We start from the raw sequence: 21,989 nt of genomic DNA, 5'->3' as shown, positions 1-21,989 counted from the left end.
ATTTTATCCCTAGAAGATATTCTCTTTTATCTCCTGTTTTTCTTCATGTCGTGGTCATGTTTTTCTCTACCACCTTGAACACACAGGGCATATTTATAATACCATTTTAGTCTTCTGTCTAATTACATAATTTCTGTCATATCTGTGTCTTTTTCTATGGATTGATTTGTCTCCTGGTTGAGAGGCATATTGCATTCATTCTCTGCATGCATGGTAATTTTTAATTGGATGCCAATGAATTTTTTATTATTATTGGTTGCAGAATTTTGTTGTACTTCAAATAGTGTTTGATTTTGTATATATAGTTAACTTACTTGGACTTACTTGGATCATTGTGAGCCTTTTGTGGCTTTGTTAGTTGGGGTTCAGAGACACTGTTAGCCTAGTGCTAATTGAGCCCTATTATACGTTCTACCTGATGCTCACATGTTACAACATCTTTCCCTTCCAGCTAATAAAACAAGAATCATTCCTATCTCTGTTGATCTGCAGGAACTCTTCTGCCTACTTCTTTTTGATTATTCTTTCCTGTCTTATATTCAGCAAATAAGTATTTCACCTGCTCTTTTAAGTATTTCCCTAAATCTAAATGAATATTTTACCACTCTCCCTCAGACATGTCCCATAGACACGATCTGTTGACGCTCTGCTGTGATGGATATGGATCTAGCTTTTTTATACTAATCTTGTCTTCTCCCTCTCCAGGTGAGAAGGAAGGAGAAGATGAGGTTAGCATAAAAGATGATTTCTTTGTTTTATTTCAATTTATTATTCCATCTGTTATTGACAGTATCTCTTGACTCCCATCTTGAGATGAGGATGTTCTTACCCTCACCATACCCATCATATTTCCTTCTACATTCCACCTGCCAACTTCTCTCCACTGCATTTGACATTGTCAAGGAAGATAATTACACTCTGTTTGGTAAGCATAATGTCTTCTATGATTTTTTTTGAAAATCCAAAACAAGATAAGTTATTTCCATCTAAGTCTTTTTCACCAGAGAGTCACTATTATAAAATGATTATATTTCTTTCTTGATTGTTTTCCAGTATCTGACCTCATGCCTCTCAAAAAGAATATTTCTAGCATCAGTTATCTTTTTTCTTTTGAAGACAAACTTTTTTATTTCTCTCTGGAAGTTTTCTATATATTTTCTTTAGTCTTGAAGTTTTGAAACTGCACAATGACATATATAAGTGTAGCTCTTTCTTGTTTCATCTTACTCAGAACTTGGTAAATTATCTTACCTTGATGATATGTGCCCTTCAACCTTGATAAACTTATTTATATGATATCTTTTATAATTCCTCTTCTTTGAGTTCCTTTTCCTCCTTTGCTAGATTGATTCTGTGTGTATTTGGATTGAACTTCTATGTATCTTATCCCCTCCCACCACCGCTTTCTGCATTTTAATCTTTTAGTTCTGCTTTCAGAGATTTATTCAACTTTATTTTTTAAAGTTTTTAATTAAATTATTTTATTTCAGCATTCATCTCATTACATTTTAAAAGGTTTTTATTTTATCTGATATTAGCATCATTTTTAAATTGAAGGATAAAATATTTTTGTGACTCTATGGATGTTAATTAAATCTGATTTTTCCAGGTTTCTCCATTTCTACAAAAGCAGTATATATTTTTTCCTCTGGGCCGTTCTCTTTGATATTGCAGATTTTCTTCTAATTTCTGGTGATCTTTGATTGTCCTTTCTTACATATGACTGAGGTCACAAAGGATGACTGAAAGCTTTCTGGTTATAGATGGGTTTATCAACCAGCAGGCCTTGCCTTAGTGGCGGTCATTGGTTATTACGCCAGAGGAACCAAATATTGGAATGAAGGCTTTATCCCAATTTTAGAAGTTATTTTTCTCATTCCATTGGTTTGCATTATACCTTTAAGCATTATACTTAAACTTATAATTCTTGGCTGCTTTAGTGTAGGCAAATAGCCCCTACACTTTTTTTTCACTTTCCATACTGTCTTATATCTTTAATTTCACGTTGTCAAAATTTTCTATGTAACTACATTTAATTTCTGAGTGATTTCCTTATAGATGTATTCTATAATTTGGACTTAAGATTTATGTTGCTTACATACAATATTATAACCACATAAATATTGTTCTTCACGGAGCCAAGTAGCATGCTGGTACTTCATTTCCTTCTCTAGCAGTCCAAAGTTGTGTCCATCTCATCAAATAGCAAATATCCATGTGTTTTCTTGCATTCCATTGAATGTTCACAATTGATTCATATCTTAGTTTACTTCATAATTAGACTCTGACTTTCTTATACAGTTGTATTTTTCCTTTAATTTCTACTTGCTATTCTTTTTTCTTTCAGAAGAAGAAACATATGCTTTCTTCGCCATGCACTAATATTATCCAGAGTCTTAGTTATTCTGTTTTTTGCTTGGAATTCACTTTCTTTCTCCTTGACAATAATTTTTTTTGGAGCTGTGAGATATTTTGCTTTGCATTTTAAAAATGAATGAGTTATAAAATCTATTTTATTTGCAAAATGTCTTATAAGAAAATCTAAAAATATACTTTCTAATTTGCAGGATAATCTATGGTTTATATCCTAGTTAGATTAGTTTTAACAAGATCCATGAGGACATAGTTGATGGATTAATTATCACAAGGTTGGTGAGCCAATTCATGTTTTAAGGACAAAAGATTCCAACAAGTGCAGTTTCCAGTAACAAACATACACAGTCCTAAGGTCACAGGTTACAATCCATGGGAGATGATTATTTGAAAATCACTGGAAACACTTTTTTTTCTCTTGGTAAACAGACTAGATAAAAACTAAACCTCTTGATGGCAAAATAAAACGTAAGTATAAATGATACAGAAACTTTGCACTCTTGGCTAAGGCTTTTTATTCCTCTAAGTAAATTTTTCAACCTCCGTCACCTTTAAAACAAAAGTTTGTGTCAATAGTATTTTTCATCTTTATGGTTCTAGTTTAAATACCATTTTGCCTTGTGACATATAATTTCACCTGTAATTTTAAATAAGGCTGAATCAAGATATTTGGGGCTTATAATTTCCTGTTTATTTGGAGCCAGCTGTTCTAATTGAGGGTGATTGCTTTCAAGGCCTGTTGTCCAACAGCCACTCTGGTTTCTCTTCATTAGTCTGGGATTTCGAGCTGTCTTCTTCCTTATTGTTAACTCCGAGTTTGCTGGAAAATTCCTCATGTAACTCTAACTGATCGTCCTTGTGTTCCTTTGTATCAAAATATCTGTATTTTTTCCTCATTTGTGATTTATAGTTTGTCCTGGTGAAGAATTTTAGATTACAAAGAAAGGTTTTTGATGTGTTTATTTGTTTATGCATTGTTAGCAATTGCTTATTCTATTTCACTGTGATTAGAAGACATAGTACATAATTTATGCCTTTAGGGAATAAGTTTTTCTTTTCCAAATACTGTGAAATTAATTTTTGAGGAAAAGTCATCTAGATAGTTGAAAAGGAATTGTATTTTCTACCATGAGAGTAATGAGCTTGGTAAATATTTATTACAAACATTTTAAATTACATAATTGAAACTGTTTATATTCTTATTTATTTTTGCCTATTTGATCTATCAAGAAGCAACTGCCAACTATTAATTATTAATGTGTTTCTGTTAGTCTTGACATTGTTTTCCTTATGAATTACTTATCACATTAATGTAGATAACATATTCCCATTGAGAAATGTGTTTTTATTAGTACAGAAGGACCTAATTTAAATTCTTTTTTATTTTAAATGTTATTTTAGGTTCAGGGGTACATGTACAGAGTTTGTTATATAGGTAAACTGCATGTCACAGGAGTTTGATATACATATTATTTCATCACCCAGGTAATAAGTGTAGTACCCAATAGGTATTTTTTGATCCTCTCCCTTCTCCCACCCTTCACCCTCAAGTAGGCCCCAGTATTGATTGTTCCCCTCTTAGTGTCCACCTATTCTCATTGTTTAGCTCCTATTTATAAGTGAGAACACGCGGTATTTGGACTTCTGTTCCTGTCTTAGTTTGCTTAGGATTATGGCCTCCAGCTCCACCATGTTGCTGCTAAGGGTATGATGTCATTCTTTTTTGTGGCTGCATAGTATTCCATGGTGTATATGCACCACGTTTTCTTTAGCCAGTCTACCACTGATGGGCATTTAGGATGAATCCATGTCTTTGTTATTGTGAATAGTGCTGCAGTGAACATTCATGTGCATGTAGCTTTATGGTAGAAATATTTATATTCCTTTGGGTGTATACTCAGTAATGGGATTGCTGGGTCAAATGGTAGTTCTGTTTTTAGCTTTCTGAGGAATCACCACACTGCTTTTCACAATGGATGAACTAATTTACACTCCCGTCAGCAGTATATGTGAGTTCCCTTTTCTCACAACCCCACCAGAATCAATTATTTTTTAACTTTTTAATAATAGCCATTCTGACTGATGTGAAATGGTATCTCATTGTGGTTTTGATTTGCATTTCTCTTGATTAGTGATGTTGAGCATTTTTTCATATGCTTGTTGCCTGTATATATGTCTCCTTTTGAGAAGTATCTGTTCATGTCCTTTGCCCACTTTCTAAGGGGATTGAATGGAGTTCTTTGTTTTTTTGCTTCTTAATTTGTTTAAGTTTCATATAGATGCTGGATATTAGACCTTTGTCACATGCATAGTTTGCAAATATTTTCTCGCATCCTGCAGGTAGTTTATTTCCTATTTTGATAGTTTCTTTGGCCATGCAGAAGCTCTTAAATTTAATTAGATCCCATTTGTCAATTTTTGGCTTTGTTGCGATTGCATTTGGTGTCTTCATCATGAATTCTTTGTCAGGTCATATGTCCAGAATGGTACTGCCTAGGTTGCCTTCCAGGGTTGTCAGAACTTTAGGTTTTACAGTTAAGTCTTTAAGTCATCTTGAGTTGATTTTTGGATATGGTATAAGGAAGAGGTCCAGTTTTGATCTTCTGCAAATGACTAGCCAGTTATCCCAGCACCATTTATTAAATAAGGAGTCCTTTCCCCATTGCTTGTGTTTGTTGGCCTTGTCAAAGATCAGATGGTTTTAGGTGTGTAGCATTATTCATTGGCTCTGTATTCTGTTCCATTGGCCTTTGCATCTGTTTTTATACCAGTAGCTTGAAGTTTTCCTTTTTGTGTGTGTGTCTCTGCCAGGTTTTAGTACCAGGATGATGCTGGCCTCATAGAATGAGTTGGGGAGGAGTCCTTCTTCCGTAATTTTGGGGAATACTTTCAGTAAGAAAGGTACCAGCTCTTCTTTATACCTCTGGTAGAATTTGGCTATAAATCTGTCTGGTCCTGAGCTTTTTTTGATTAGCAGGTAATATGGTTTGGCTTTGTGTCCCCACCCAAATCTCATCTTGAATTGTAATCCCCATGAGTCAAGGGAGGGACCTAGTGGGAGGTGATTGGATCACAGGGGTGGTTTCCACCATGCTGTTCTTGTGACAGTGAGTTCCTACAGAATTAATGGTTTTATAAGTGGCAGTTTCCCCTGCTGTCCCCTCTCTCCTGCCACCTTGTGAAAAAGTTGCCAGCCTCCTCTTTGTCTTCCACCATGATTGTAAGTTTCTTGAGGCCTCCCCAGCCATGAAGAACTGTGAGTCAATTAAACCTCTTTTGTTTATAAACTACCCAGTCTCAGGTATTCTTTCTAGCAGTGTAAAAACAGACTAATACAGTAGGCTTCCTTTTTTTTTTCTTTTTTTGAGACTGAGTTTCGCTCTTTCGCTCTTGTCACCCACACTGGAGTGCAATGGTGCAATTTCAGCTCACTGCAACCTACACCTCCTGGGTTCAAGTGATTCTCCTGCCTCAGCCTCCTGAGTAGCTGGGATTACAGGCACCCGCCACCACGCCCAGCTAATTTTTGTATTTTTAGTAGAGACAGGGTTTCCCCATGTTGGCCAGGTTGGTCTCGAACTCCTGACCTCAGGTGATCCACCCACCTCTGCCTCCCAAAGTGTTGGGATTACAGGCGTGAGCCACCATGCTTACTTCTTCAATTTCAGAGCTCATTATTAGTCTGTTTAGGGATTCAATTTCTTCCTGGTTCATTCTTGGAAGATTGTATGTGTCTGGGAATTTATTCATTTCTTCTACATTTTATAGTTTGTGTGCATAGAGGTGTTTGTAGTAGTTTCTGAGGGGCTTTTGTATTTCTGTGGGGGTCAGTGGTAATGTTGCCTTTGTCATTTCTAATTGTGTTTATTTAGATCTTCTCTTTTGCTTTATTAGACTAGCTAGTGGTCTCTTTTATTAATGTTTTCAAAGAACCAACTACTGTATTCACTGATATTTTGTATGTTTTTTTGCCTTTAAATTTCCTTCAGTTCAGCTCTGATTTTGGTTATTTCTTGTCTTCTGCTTGCTTTGGGGTTAGTTTGCCCTTGTTTCTCTAGTTATTCCAGTTGTGATGTTAGGTTGTTACTTTGAGGTCTTTTTAACCTTTTAATGTAAGCACTTAGTGCTATAAATTTCCCTTCTAAACACTGTCTTAGCTGTGTCCCAGAAATTCTGATATGTTGTATCTCTGTTCTCCGTAGTTTACATTTTTAAAAATGTTTTGACTTGAATTTTATTTCATCTGATGTAAATATATTGAGATATTTTATATTTTAGTTTGCAGTGGTTGTGTGTATCTCTATTCGTTAAGTTACTTTAAACATTTATCCAACTGATATGTATATTTATTTTTGACTCATTCTGGGTGCTGTTTTTCTTTAAATTGTAGTTAAGCATTATTATCAGAACTGTATTTGTTCTCACTTCTGTTACCTTATTTCATATTTCCTTTACTGTCTTCTTGATTGTTCCTTTGTTAATCAATACTTTGTCATGCTAACTTCATTTATTTTTTATTTAAAGTTTTATGTCCTAATTCAATTTATCTAGAATTTAACAACAGATAATCAAACAACACACATGATTTTTTATATTTATAATGTGCAAAACATCTACCTTCATTTGCTTTAAACCTCCTCTTTCTCATTGAATTTCCCATCCAATTTTTATTGAATTTATAATAGAAACAATTAAATTATGTTAATTATTATTAAAATATTGCTTTTAGTATGATATCTATTATTTAATATTTTGGCTTGAAAATGTTTTTATTTTCAACCTTTGTGGGTATATAGTAGATGTATATATTTATGTGATACATGAGGTATTTTGATACAGGCATGCAATGCATAATAATTACATCAGGGCAATTAGGGTATCCATCCCCTCAGGCATTTATTCTTTGTGTTACAAACAATCCAATCATACTCTTTTAGTTATTTTAAAAATGTACAATTAAATTATTTTGACTATAGTCACCCTGTTGTGCTATGAAATACTAGGTATCTTTCAAACTATTTTTTTGTACCCATTAACCATCCCTACTTCCCCGACAGCTCCCAGTGCCCTTCCCAGCCTCTGGTAACCATCATTCTACTCTCTGTCTGCACAGAGCAGAGGTGCCCTGTGTCTGGTCCACAAAAACATGTTTTCCTCCTAGGCCTCCAGGCCTGTGATGGGAGGGGCTGCTGTGAAGGCCTCTGACATGCCCTGGAGATATTTTCTCCATTGTCTGGGTGATCAGCATTTGGCTCCTTGTTACTTATGCAAATTTCTGCAGCTGACTTGAATTTCTCCCCAGAAAATGGGTTTTTCTTTTCTATCACATTGTCAGGCTGCAAATTTTCCAAACTTTAATGCTCTCCTTCCTCTTGAATGCTTTGCTGCTTAGACGTTTCTTCCCCAGATACCCTAATCATACCCTAAATCAAGTTCAAAGTTCCACAGATTTCTAGGGCAGGGGCAAAATGCCACCAGTCTCTGCATAGCAAGAGTGACCTTTGCTCCAGCTCCCAGAAAGTTCCTCATCTCCATCTAAGACCACCTCAGTCTGGACCTTATTACCCATATCACTATCAGCATTTTGGTCAAAGCCATTCTCTAGGAAGTTCCAAAGTTTCCCACATTCTCCTATCTTCTTCTGAGCCCTCCAAACTTTTCCAACCTCTGCCTGTTACCCAGTTCCAAAGTTGCTTCCACATTCTGGGGTATCTTTATAGCAGTGCCCCACTACCCAGTACCAATTTATTGTATTATTCATTCTCATGCTGCTAATAAAGATATACCTGAGAATGGGTAATTTATAAAGGAAAGAGGTTTAATTCCATGTAGCTAGGGAGGTCTCACAATCATGGCAGAAGACAAAGGAGGAGCAAAGGCATGTCTTACATGGCGGCAGACAAGACAGCATGTGAAGGAGAACTGCCATTTATAAAATCATCAGATCTCGTGAGACTTGTTCACTATCACAAGAACAGCACAGGAAAACCCAGCTCCATGATTCAATTACCTCCTACCATGTCCCTCCCATGACATGTGGGGATAATGGGAGCTATAATTCAAGATGAGATTTGGGTGGGGACACAGCCAAACCATATCAGGGAGTTTGATTTATTAGATACCTTGAGGTAGTCTTCTTTAGGTTAAATCTGCTTGGTGTTCTATAACCTTCTTGTACTTGAATGTCAATGTCTTTAAGTTTGGAAAGTTCTCTGATATTATCCCTTGGAATAAACTTTCTACCCCTATCTTTTTCTCTATCTCCTCTTTAAGGTCAATAACTTAGATTTGCCCTTTTGAGGCTATTTTCTAGGTCCTGTAGGCATGTTTTTTGTTTTTTATTCTTTTTCTTTTTATATCTTCTGACTGAGTATTTTCAGCCAGAGAGTTTGAATAACCTGCCTTCAAGCTCACTAATTCTTTCTTCTGTTTGATCAATTCTGCTAGTAAGTGCCTCTGATGCATTCTTCAGTACATCAATTGCATTTTTGACTCTAGCATGTCTGCTTGATTCTTTTAAATTATTTTAATCTTTTGGTTAAATTTATCTCAGAGAATTCTGAATTCCTTCTCTGTGTCATCTGGAATTTCTTTGAGTTTGCCCAACACAGGTATTTTTAATTCCCTGACTGAAAAGTCACATGTCTTTCTTTCTCCAGCATTGGTCCCTAGTGCCTTGTTTAGTTTGTTTGTGAGGTCATGTTTTCCTAGATGATCTGGATGCTTGTAGATATTTGTCGGTGTCTGGGCATTGAAGAGTCTTTATTGTAGTTTTTACATTCCGGGCTTGTTTGTGCCATCCTTCTTCAGAAGGCTTTTCAGATATTCAAAGAGACTTGGGACCCAAGCCAATATAGCTGTGAGTTTTTGCAGACTCAAAGAGGTACTGCCTTGGCGGTCTTGGATAAGACCTGGAAGAATTCTCTGGATTACCAGGCAGAGACTATTGTTCTTTTCCCGTACTTTCTCTCAAGCAAATGGAGTCTCTGTCTCTGTGCTGAGCCATCTGGAACTGGGTGTGTGATGGTGCAAACATCCCTATGGCGATCACCACTGGGGCTGTGCTGGGTCAGACCTGAAGCCAGCACAGCACTAGGTCTTATCCAAGGCCCACTGTAATCATTACCTGTCTACCCATTATGTGCACTCAAGACCCTAAGGTTCTATAATCAGCAGGTGGTGACGCCAGCCAGGTTTATGTTCTTCCTTTCAGGGCAGCAAGTTCCCCAGACATTGGGTGGGCTCAGAGATGTTGTCTGGGAGCCAGGAATTAGAGTCAAAAACGTTAGAAATTTGCTCTATAGTCTATCATACTATGGTTTCAGTAGCACTCAAACCACAATATAAAGTCCTTCCCATTCTTCCTTTCCCTTTCCGCAGGCAGAGGAGCCTCTCCCAGTGGGCACCACCAGCATGGGCCCCTGGCGGCGGGGTGGTTCTTCCAGGCCACCACCAATATTCACTTAAAACGGCAGGGTGTTTCTTCCAGGCCACCACCAATGTTCACTTAAAATCCAAGAGCTCTTTAGTCAGCTTGTGGTGAACATTGTCAGGCCTGGGATTCACCCTTCAGGGAACTGGACTCCCCGGTAGCCCAGGGAAGGTCCAGAAATGCTGTCCAAGAGCCTAAGTCTAGACTTGGGGATTCCAAAGTCCTGCTTGTTGCTCTACCTGACTGGGGCCAAGCTGGTATCTAAGGTGCAAGACAAAGTCCCCTTTACTTTTTCCTCTGCTTTTCCCAAACTGAAGGAGTCTCTGCAGCCACCACAACTGGGAATGTGCTGGGTCACTTCCGTAGTTAGCATGTCTCAGAATCCAAGGCCCATGATATGCTACCTAGCTATCACTGCTGGTTATTTGCGACCCAAGAGCTGTTTAGTCAACCAGTGATGAATGTTGCCAGGACTGGGTCCTACCTTCAAGGCAGCAAGTTCCCTTTGGTCTAGAAATATCTTTTGAGAGCTAGGGCTTGAAATGGGGGCCTCATGACTCTGCCTGGTGCCCTATCATACTGCAGCTGAGCTAGAATCCAAAATGCAAGTCAAAATTTTCTTTACTCTTTGCCTTCATCCCTTAAACAGAAGAAAAGAGACACTGTTGTGGCTGTGAGCCACACTGCCTGGGTTTGGGGTATGGATGGCACAAGCATTCCTTTAGCTGCCCTGGCTGGTGTCTCTCTAGGTCACATGCCACCCTAGTCTTCTGGCTCAGAGCCCAGCCCAGCACTAGGGAGTTGCCTAGGAATTGTAGTCCTTGTGTCCTAGATTGTCTTTCAAGTTTACCTAGGACCCCAGGGCACTTTGGCCTGCGGTGGCAAGGCTTGCTAAGAAACTCGAGTTCTGATTGCTGAAATGGGCAATTCTCTAGCTAGCTCTTGTCCAAATGCTCCCTTCTTGCACAGGCACTGGCTAAGCCCAGCACATCTTTACTCTTTGCTACATCAGGTCAGCACTGAGTTCAATGTAATGTTCCCCAGTCACTGCACCATTCCTCCCTCAAGTGCACAGACTGTCTGTGCTGCACAGCTGCTGCCAGGGTATAGGGTAAGAGTGGCTTTGGTGATTCACGACTGTGTCTCTGACCTTCCTCAATGCCTCTTTCAATGATATGAAGTTAAAACTAGGTACTGTGATTGCTCACCGGATTTTTGGTTCTTGTGATGGTGCTTTTCTGTGCACAGATAGTTGTTAAAATTTGGTGTTCCTGTGGGCGTTACAGACAGTGTAGGCTTCTATTCGCCATCTTAAATTATTCCACCCCTTAAATTAGTTTTATGTGTAAATGTCTTCTAGTTACCACATGTCATTTACTATCACTATTTCTATATTTTCTGATCTTTTATTTTATTTCATTTTGAGGGTATAACTTTAAAGAAAAATAGGTTAATCATTATAATTGTAAATTTGTATATATCTGAGAATCTCTTCATGCTGCTTAATGTAAAATTGTGGGTAAGACCCTTTTATAAAATTGTTGCCACTTCATGATACTCCAGCATTTAGTGTAGAAAAATGTCTAATAGGTAAATTTTTTTGTCTTAATGATTTTAGGATTATTTTTACTTAAAACTTAATTTTCATTAAAGTCTAGTTTATTTTCTTTTTATTAGATTTATCTGATTAATGATATGGTATTTTAATCTGTATAATGATAACTTTCTCATATTAAGAAAATTTTCTTCTTTTATATCTTTGTTCAATCTATTCCGTTTGTCTTTATATGTACTGATTAGTTTTCCTTTGTCAATTTTCTTGTCTGTAATCTTCACTCTTGTTGATTTAATTTCCTTGCCTTTTTTACCATTCATAGAATGCTTCTTAGTTCTGCCTTCTATATCATTGATTTTGCTTTTTCTAGGTTAATTCTAATTTTTACTATTTGTATGTTAATTTCAAAGTTAATACTAAATTTACTTATGTTTATTCAAAGTGTTCTATTTTTCTGTAGCTTTAGAAACATTTCTGTGCCTCTTAACCCCCTTCATTTTCGTTTCAGTTGGTTGTCTTCTCACCTTATCTCTTTTCACAGATTTCTTGTATTCCTGAATTTCCTTGAGTATATTAAGCAGAGGTTATTTAAACTTGACCTGAGTTACTTATAATTAATTATTTCTAAAACATAGCTCTCTACCATGTCTTATTTTTTATTATTGTTATTATTTTAAGGTTAATAGTTCTAGGATAAGAAGCTATCCAAAGTTTGGATTTCCCCCAAAAGAGTATTAGTGAGGTTTCCTTGGATTCCCTTGCCATTTTCTGGGTTGTGTTTGAATTCTTCTCTCATCTCTTAAGGTGAGGTTCTGGTTGATTTAAGTTTGTATCATCAGTTCAGTGATTCAGCACCTTTAAGGAAGTGAAAGAATCATGGATTCTTCACAGACCAGGATCTGTGCTTCCTTCTCCATCTTTGGTGACACCTTCTATGGTGGGGCCAACTCTTGATATCTACATTTACCTGTCCTCCACTTCAGTAGCAGGTGGAGATGTGTTTACCTGCTGGATACCAATGCTTCTAGCATCAGGGAGAAGTTGAGCCCTGGAGGAAACATTGCCTCTAAGTTTGTGTTCTGGAAAGTCCACTCCTGTCCTTGCCCACAGTTTTGCTTTTGAAAGGCTGCTAATTGGTGGGGATAAAGGAGATTCCAGTTAGAAATTTCTTAATCTGTCCTATGACTAGATCACCATAGTACTTATCATCCAAATCAGGATAATTATGAGAACAGAAGAGTGCTCAATTATTGACAATTGGTGCAAACTAAGACTGTCTTAGTCAACCAGATCATGTGGTCACCCTACCTATGACCTACCATTATTTAAGCAATTACCCCTTCAAATTAGGGAAGATTAATAGGGCTCTGTGAAGTTACTTTTTATCACTAATATAAAATCTGATTATAATTTTAATAAAAATAATAATAGTGGTACTAACAGATAACCATGTATTGAAAAATTACCATTATGATAATCTATTCCAGGGTTATGAAAGGAAAATTCATATCTACATATAGATTTTTAACTCTATTCTTCTTAATCTCCCAGGAATCTTTTACCACTCATCCCCAGTATTTGAGATTTATTGACATTATTGAAAGAGAGTGAAGACGGGTGTCACTGATTGCCTCTTCCCTGAATTTTGTCCTCCCTGCCATCTCACTTCTACTCTGTAAAGATGTTCTTTGGTCACTTCACATGTTTCTTTTGTTCTTCAAAAGGTAGTAAACTCCAAAAGGAAAAATCTTGTCTCCTAACTCTTTGGTATTCCTCATAGCTTCCAATTTGTACTACCCACCCCTCCCCAATACTTCCTGCCCCATGCTAAGTTTTCCTGGAATGGTGTCTAATTCTGCAGGTGGGTATGTTTTCTTAGAACAAACATTTTGAACCTACCTTCTTCATCTCGGTTGTCATTAAAGTTTAGCTTCTGATCCAATATTGCTGTAATAGTTGGATTGCATTCAAATTTTAATTTCATATTTTATATCGAGAAGTATATTAAACAATTAGCCTTGTTTATATATTTTTCCCTTCATTAACTGGAGTGAAGTTCAAAGTGTTTTAAGACAAATTCTAAATCTAAATAGAATATTTATGATAACATAATTTTATAAAAATAGAAATCAATTGTGAATTGCTGAATTGTAAGCTGAGAGGAGCAATTCAGTCATTAATGAATGACTTAGCAATATATTAACTTAGCAATGTATTAACCCAGCAATGTATTAACCCTTAGCAATATAGTAACGTGTTGAATACCAAGATCTCCCTTCCTTTCCTTCTATTTTTAACGGTACAATTACTATGTGATGATTATTAAAGTATATTAGATTTCTAAAGTTTCTGCCTCAAAAGAAAGTTTAAATATTTAGCTATTTCCTTAGGTGAGGAAAGATGTGGCATATATTATTTTCATAAACTTAAAATGGAAAGTGGGAAGTAGAATTTTAAAAGACTTATCCTAGTTAAATATAAGCCTTGGCCTTTTTAATATATATATATATGTATATCTAGGTAAAAAATATATGATATGTGTGTATACATACACACATATATGTATAAAATATATATACATACACATTATATATACACATATGTATAAAATATATATACACACATACATTATATATATACACATATATGTATAAAATATATATACACACATACATTATATATATATTTTTAACCAAGAGTCTATAGAAAAATCGAAGATTCCTAGTTCAGCATACCATTTTTTCAGACTTAAATGATTAAGTTACACCTCCATTCTGTGCTAGAGAAGCTAACCAAAATTGGTCTAATTTTGTGTTGTTACATTTCTTTACTAGAAAAGAGGAAAATAGCAAAAAGAAGATAGTCACTTTTCTTAGGGATTAAAAATCCTCAAAGGCAATATATAACTCTTAAATTTCTTGGTATCCTTTTAACCACTTACTTAGTACCTAGCATGATTCCTGGGTAATGGTCCATGCTTACTATGAATTTGTTAACTTGGACTGAATTTTAATTATTATTCTTTTTTTTTTTTTTTGAGACAGAGCCTTGCTCTGTCACCCAGGCTGGAATGCAGTGGCACAATCTTGGCTCACTGCAACCTCTACCTCCAGGGTTCATGCGATTCTCCTGCCTCAGCCTCCCGAATAGCTGGGATTACAGGCGCCCCCTACCATGTCCAGCTAAATTTTTTTGTATTTTCAGTAGAGACGGGATTTCACCATATTGGCCAGGCTGGTTTCAAACTCCTGACCTCAGGTGATCTGCCCACCTCCCAAAGTGCTGGGCTTACAGCTGTGAGCCACTGCACCCAGCCTGAATTTTAATTATTCTTTTTGCAGACTTGAAACATATTGTTCATAAGAACTTTGAAGAAACTTCTCATCTAAAGAGATTTCTTGTTTCAGGTTCAGCTCATGCTTGCCTTTTTCTTTTTTTAAAAATTATCACATTTAATTTTAGGATGCCCTTTAATTAAAAATTAAAAAATCAAATTACCTTGTCTCTCTCAGTTGTATGTCTTTCTTTTTAGCTAGATAATATGTAGTATCTGGATTTTTTAGCTGTACTATATGTTATCTAGATCTGGGTTTCTGAAAAGATATAAAGATATGTTGGTAATAAAATATTACCTGAAGGATTTTGTTCGGCCAACACTTCTACCACAAATTTCTCACCTTAAACTATTTCTGGGTGGACCTTTGTTTTCTCTCTATGTGAAGTGGGCTTAGTAAATTACCATTGAAGGACTGGTAAAATATCATCTGCAAAACCTGATAATCCATTGTTCAATGCATTCCATATTGTGAAGGACTTAGAATTGCATTTCCATGCAAAGATAACAGCAACATCAATTTTGTTCTTTCTAGCATATGGGGCAGAGTAGTTGCCATGTAAAAAGAAAGTGTATGGAGTTTCTAAGGTCATATTTAACATTTCCTGAGAGAGAAGAAAAGATAAAGACAAGAAATTTGAGCAAAGCAGCTGTAGTCTTAAGTCTTGGATTAGATTAGGTTTCCTGGACTGCTGGAGAGTAAGTTTTTCTCTGTATATGGTACAGAGTACACAGTTATTAAAATTTATGTATTGGCCAGGTGGGGTGGCTCACACCTCGTAATCCCAGCAAATTGGGAGGCCAAGGCCGGCGGATCATGAGGTCAGGAGATTGAGACCATCCTGGCCAACGTGGTGAAACCCCATCTCTACTAAAATACAAAAAATTAGCTGGGCGTGGTGGCACGTGCCTGTAGTCCCATCTACTCGGGAGGCTGAGGCAGGGGAGTTGTTTGAACCCGGGAGGTGGAGGTTGCAGTGAGCTGAGATTGCGCCACTGCACTCCAGCCTGGTGACAGAGCAAGACTCTGTCAAAAAAAAAAAAAAAAGATTTATGTATCCAAAATTCCCTCATTGAGAAAATATCTCACAGGGAAGTGGCAAAATATTAGTTTTCAGATGTTGCATTGCATGTTATAAGATCCCTGTATAAATGAGGATTTGGTACTATTACGGCTATGCAAAGGTAAAACTATCATTTCCACAATGCATATTTCCCTGAACTATATACATATTTTACTGTGCAAAGTCTCCAAACACAACTTCAACAGTGCCTTGTGAGGGAAGGAGTACCGGTCTTAGAAGTGTGGGATCAGTGGAATTTTAGGAAAATCTTGTTCTCCATTACTCCTTTGTCCTAGATGCCAGAAGGGTTAATAATGTCTAGCTCATAGGATTGTTGTAAGAAAAAAATGAAATGATGTTTAATTTTAAAAAAACAGCACATAGTAGTGTTCCACAGATATGGGTGCTCATTATCATGATATTATTTTATTCTTCCCCGGGTTCAAGCCTCCACTTTTTACTCCTCTCTATTGTTTTGGATTGTATTATATGACTCAGCAACAAACTCAAGAAATAGTTATTTATTGGACTGATTATTAGGTCTTTGAGATATGAAATTCTCATCTCTGAGGTACAAATGGTGACAATGATATGAGTAACATGTGTCCGTGATTCCATCCTTGCCCCGGATCCGATCATGCTCTTTTGCTTTCTCATGGTATTCTGCAGGACTGTATAAATGACCACGGTGACATTCTCCTGGAAGTCCATTAGATATGGAACACAAGGAATATAACTTAGGACCTTAGCCTTATGCCCACTTTCTTGGTTTCCCCAAAACTTCAGTAGGCTGGGGTTTTTATTAAAAGAAACAAGGATCTTTACACATCTGCTTTACAGAGCTGACTCCCTAGGAAGAAGCATTATGTGAAGGCTCCCCTGACAACTGAAATTAGGGAGAGCTGGTTCTAGACTGCATTTCTACAAAGTGCTGATTAGGTGGGAACCAGAATTCAACTCTTTTTCCTTTGTTTACTAATTGGGTTAGGCCCCTTCCATTTTCAGCCTTTCCCAATGTTCTATGTTTTTACCTGTTTAAAAATAGTAACTATGTTTTAAATAAACACTCCCAGTCCACTATGAAGACTCTATGTCTATGCTCTGAGAGGTGAGCTGAATTTGTTTTAGCATGACTATTAAAAATGTGAGATTACTAATGCATTTCAAATCATAGTCCCTTGTCAATGCTTATGGCACACAGTAGGCTCTCAATCAGTGTTTTAAATGTGTACATAGATGAGTAAGCTATGACTAGAGCTGATTTCCAGTATTTGGGAGAGTAGTTGCTATTTTATACATTTCCTTCTGCTGCAGCATCTCCACAGCTAGTCACTAGGTTTTCTTAGCTCATTCTCACCTTTGCAGGTCCTAGTGCATTCTGCTGGCATACTCATGGCCCCAGTGCCTTATCACATACAGTTAGCCCAGCAGAAGGAATTTCAGTCCAGCCTCTAGAAACAATGTCCAAGGGACCACTGTTTGCGTGTGTTCTGAAGATGGAAATGATTATCATGAAAGACGTAAGAAGGATTATGTCAGGAATTCTCTCCAGATCTGCACACTTAGCAAGCCATCCTGTTTTGCATTACAGAATCACATTATGTTCTGCAGCTCCTCTGTGGCTGTTTTGTGTCAGTCATGGATTTGTGAGAGATTGGGGTCAAAGTCAGCAGTGTTTACAAACACAGGAGGAATGTTAGCAAGAGATGGCCAAATCCAAATATGATCTTTATGATTCTCTACAAGGCTAGTCATTTGACCTATAAACAGAAAACATGGTTTCTGGCTATGCAAGGTGTTCCCTGCACTCAGAGCTTTAAATAGTGTAACCAAATCAAATCACTCATCTGCACTTCAAGTGCTGGCAAGCCAGCCCTTTTCTGATGCCAGAGTTTCTGCCTAATACCTGGTATACTCTTCTGTAAACTAAAGTTTAAAAGGAACCATAAGAGCTTGAAAAGATCTATGGGTTCATGATGAACTAAGAACCTGGAAATAATGACAAGTCATTTGAATTGGGCTAGTGGAGTTTTCATGCAGCTTCAGTCTCAAGAGCCAGTGGTCAGTGAAAAGCAGAGAATGGTAGAGTATGCAGAGGCAGAGCTTAATAATTTGGTTTCCTTTCTGATGATACCATGCTCAGGTAAAGTTCACTATTGAGTTTTTCTTCCACTTTTCAGACAAGTGCCCTCTCATGATTCTCATGTGGGAGTTTTGGGGCAATTACCTCTTGCTGATCAGAGTAGGTTCAGAAGGCATGAGAAAGAGTGGTAGTCTTCTTCCTGGTGAGGGATGGAGTTGAGTGTCTCTCTTTTCATCTTATAATCCACCAGAGTAGCTTGGGGAAGAATCTGGGACTCTGTAGAAATTTATGGGCATGTGATCAAGTTTACATTCAAAGAACCAGGATGCCCTTTACAACAGTTTTCTTGAGACCACTTTTGCCGTTTCCAACCTGAGTTCTATTTGGGATCATGGAAGGGCAGCCCGAGGAGGGAACACTATTACATTGCACACTTCCTGCCTCTCTTCCAAAAAAGAATAAAGTGCGATAGTTTTGGCATTACAGAACTGAATTTAGAGTCACATGACTGTAACTCAACCTCTGTAGCACCACTAAAATGTTAAACTAAGATTCCCATTGGGCAGAAGACTGACAGAGATATGACCCTGGACAAAAAGCTTTTGGAGCAATTCACATCCTTAAAGGAGTCCTGAGACCTGTGTCCAAGATGGGTCTAAGTTTTATGTCTTGGAACTTGGGAGTGAGTGTCCCACAGCTGGATGTATATGGTTGAATCCACTGGTTCACCTTAAGATGCTTCCTTAAATGTTCTCTTGGTGTTCTCTCTTAGCCACTTAAACCTATTTCTGACTGTTCTGACAACTGTCACTAATAGGGGGAACATAGGGAGAGAAGCGAACAGCGGGAGAGGAAAAGAGGACACAGCCGCCGTATCCTGGCTAAGAGAGGATTCAGTCTGAAGGCTGTAGCAATCATATTCCACTCTTCTCCATGTGGATTTCTGTATCACTTTGACTTAAGCCAAAAAGAAAAAAAAATCAAAGAATGGAATAAAATTACTGCACGCAAAACTTTCCAATTTGGGGAAGGAAGAGACCAGATGAACATATGCTTCAGAAAATCATTTCTGGACAGGCACAGATGTGATAAGATCCAAGTCAAAGAGATCATCTAGAGTGCACCAAGGACTTAGGGGAAAAAAATTTATTTTACGGGGTCTTCGGGAAAGAACCTGTAAAGAAATGATTAGTCAGACCTCAGGAGTAGGGGGAAGAGTTACCGGAGTATGATTTAACTCTGTAGAGTTACATTTTTTGCTCCTTCATTTTCTAAAGGGTTGTTCAGCTCTTAATGGTCTCTCTCTCAGAGGCATCTATCTCAGCCTCTCTGGGTGCAGACCACTTGGGAGTAGAATCTCCTTGTGCCTTTTCTTTTCAGCACTGGGTAAGATTGAGGATTCTCTCACTGGAGTAAGAGGTTCTTCTTAACTCAGAGACCCTAAAGAGGCAATATTTAAATATTAAAATTGATGGAAATGCCAACAAAGTTTGCTCTGAAGACTTCTTGGTGCTGGCGACAGAGCTTGGAAACTCCATCCAGTGGGAGAAATGATGAATCTTGCCCCAAAATAATATATATGCCACAGGATTTTTGGAGAGAGGCATAAATGGGAAACAAGGACAAAGTGGTGTTAAATACACTGATGAGTCATACATTTAGGTTAAATTTTAGTTATTTTTAGTGGTTTGGGGTTTGAAAAATGTTTGGTATTTGTAAATAGTGTTTTTGGATTCCAACATTTCTCAAAAGTCATTTTTATTGTGCTATATGTTGGATCCCAGAAGCATCTATATTATATTTCACTAAGTCAGGTACCTGAAATAACTGTGGTGGGTGAAGCCTGCACTGTGAAATCCCCAAGAAGCTATATTTGGGAATTTTTCTCTTCCTAGTTATTACAACTAATTTTCCCATCAAATCCTAGAGGACTGCTTTGAACCCCTGTAACGCTCTGAAGGCAGAAGTGTATTTTAACTCATTCACGCTGGTGCTAATCTCCTCAGTGATTTATGAGGTCTTTAAAGCTTTAATTCTCTGTCTGTCAAGAGTCTTCCCTGGTAGTGAGTTGACAGTTTAAATTAGTGTTTAGACATGGCTTTCATAATGTCAGTTTTGTTTTGTCTCAGCAGCGTTTTGGAATTCCTTCCATTGTACCTCAAGTGACTCATGACAATAAATGACTCTCCTTCTCTTTTGTTCTTAATCAAGGAAGAATGGAATGAATCACATAATGTCTGTTAAAGAGCAACCTTAATTAGTTCTCAGCTGTAGCCACAGATGCTTGTCTTGTCTCTTTAGCATATAAATGTAGGACACGGATGCGTTCAGGTGAATAAATACTGGGTTTCCTAAAAAGCCTCCTCTGGTTCTCTTCCAACAATGAAGAACAATTGCAGTAGAAACATTTTAAAGCCTTATCCTCAAACTGGGAAGCAAGAGACCCCAGCTAGCTTCCAAGAGTTGTATTTGTTTTAGGTTTTGTAACGGCCTTTTGGGATCCAATGAATAAATCTCCAAGTAAAAGAAGGTCTCCTGAAAGGAGTATCCCTATTCACCCTAAGCACTTCCTACCCTTTGGGGAATAGTGCCAGGTTGCACTAGAGGCCAGGGATGCCTTTCCTGCCGAGCTACCTCCTTCTGAATTTTGAATATAAGAATAAACCCCAGATCTTTGGGGTCCATGTTTGTTTACTCTCAACAACATTTGGCTTCCTAAGGAAAATGGTGAAAGAAAGTATAAAATTCCATCTTAAAAAAAACCCTCAAGTATTCTTGGACATCAAACAACTCTTACAACACAGTCCTTTGATGAGTTCAGTGTAAATGAATCAGAAACATATGGATAGTGTTTATGCTCAAATGCACATGCGTTTAAAAACTCTGAGAGAAATTAGTTTAGTGAGCTATGTTTGGGTCATTTCCAGGATCCAAGAATTTGGAAGATCACTTCTCATGAGTAAAGATGTGGAAGAAATGGTTGAGCACCCCTTGAACTGAAAAATGGGCACGTTCAGCAGCCCATGCTGTGCTGTGTATCATAAACACGGTAGCAGAGGGCACAGATCTTGGGACAGCTCCAAGCCAGGAGGGATTGGGCTACTGATGTGGAAAAAGTTTCTGTATCTCATTACCAGCTGTCAGTACCTGTGCAAGAGAGTTCCACACTTGACAAACATGGCCCACCAGCCTCATTAGATTAGTGCCGTCACTGGACACTTTTGTAAATTGTATTTTGTACTTAGGCCATTGGGACCCATTGGCTAGATGACCTACCCTTGGTATAACCAGTGTTTTCCTTTCACTTTGAGGAGAGTGGAAACTGCTAATCATACCATAGATACGGAAAACAGTCACATGCATTATCTCTGGTTATATATTAAAAAAAAGGTATGTGAGCTATAAAAAAATATATCCATTCAGTATAATGTAGCCCTAAGGCCTTAACATTTCTCACTGTTAGCCAGACCAAAAAGTATTGAATTTTTGAATTATCTTCTTTTCCCTAAAATGTGTGTAATTGCTCATTGAAGAAGAATTAGGAGCAAGGGATAGAGGCTATGGTATTTTGATACATCAGATTAAAAAAAATGTGTACCAATCTCATGGCTGGGCCTGGACCATCAACTATTGTTTCAGTGTCTTTACAGTGATAAGATGCTGGGTGTGAGGGTTAAGGAAGCTTTCTCTTGATGTCCAATCACAGAATAACAGGAGTAATGTTGTTCTTTGATTATAATCAGTTTACTAAAAATGCTAAGTATCTACCACTATGTCAACAACACAGCACAAGATGCTGAAAGTAATTTAAAAAATGTAAGTAACACAGGGCTTCTGCCTTCAAAGAATGTAAACTTGAGTTGAGGTTACAAAATATGTAAAATAAAATAATAGCACTAGAGATGTCATAGTAAAGGTGTTTTATTGCTAAACTAGTGACATAAGCCATGCTTTATGAGTTGTGAGATTTAAGGTGGAGTTAAATGGAATAGTAGAAAAATCATGAGATACTTGAACATTGCTGGAAATGTACAAAATAGAGAACATTCTATTTTCTAGATCTCTTCTAAAAGAGTACTGCATGGGTTGAGATTCCTTGATAAGCTTCTTAGTGGTAGGCAAAGCGAGAGGGTGGAGAAAGAGTTAAA

Source organism: Pongo abelii, chromosome 15 (assembly GCF_028885655.2).
Source record: "Pongo abelii isolate AG06213 chromosome 15, NHGRI_mPonAbe1-v2.0_pri, whole genome shotgun sequence".
NCBI classification, from domain to species: Eukaryota; Metazoa; Chordata; class Mammalia; order Primates; family Hominidae; genus Pongo; species Pongo abelii.
Note: the sequence above shows the minus strand (reverse complement) of the source record.